Source organism: Dendrobium catenatum, unplaced genomic scaffold (assembly GCF_001605985.2).
Source record: "Dendrobium catenatum unplaced genomic scaffold, ASM160598v2 fragScaff_scaffold_493, whole genome shotgun sequence".
Taxonomy (NCBI): Eukaryota; Viridiplantae; Streptophyta; class Magnoliopsida; order Asparagales; family Orchidaceae; genus Dendrobium; species Dendrobium catenatum.
In genome coordinates, this window is record NW_021318955.1 from 216,446 (window position 1) to 217,122 (window position 677).

Consider the following 677-nt stretch of genomic DNA (forward strand, 5'->3'; position numbering starts at 1 on the left):
GTCACTCAATCGCCCCTCATGTCAGAAAAAAAAAAAAAGCAAAAACATAACACCTAGTGTTACGGGCTAGAATATACGTGGCAGTACAATTAGAATTTTACATCTCAGCGTTATATAAATATCCAACACACAAACAGATAATATAAGATTTTTTAAGTGGAAAATCTTGAAAAGGGTATAACCCACGGGGTCACGCCCAGTTGAAATAATTCCACTAGTGTTTGAGTAGATTACAGTTGACTGAATCATCCTTGAGGAAGATCAGATTGTATTAATCAACTGTTTGATTGAAATCTAGTGATAAATGGAGGTCAGCCTTAGGTCCGTAACGTTGGGTTGGGCTGAAGTTCGATAGGAAGTCCAGGCGATGGCTAAGGAGGAGCTAGGTGGTAAGAGCCATCTCCGATCTCTCTCTTGTTTCGTTCCTTAGGCTCGCTTGCCATCAGAAGTGAGGGGTCATTTATAAGTTTTTGAGAGTGGCATGAACAGTAAATAGGAGAAGAACAAAGACAAATTGGGAGTGATTTGAATTGACGGCTGATGCTGATTCCCTTGTTCTGGACCGTCTACTGGAAATTTGAATGTCTTAGCAATATCAGAATGTAGTGATCTTGGGCTTGTTGGATTTGTCTCGTCAAGCCGCTCGATTCGACTATAAGCATGTCACATTTGGAAAC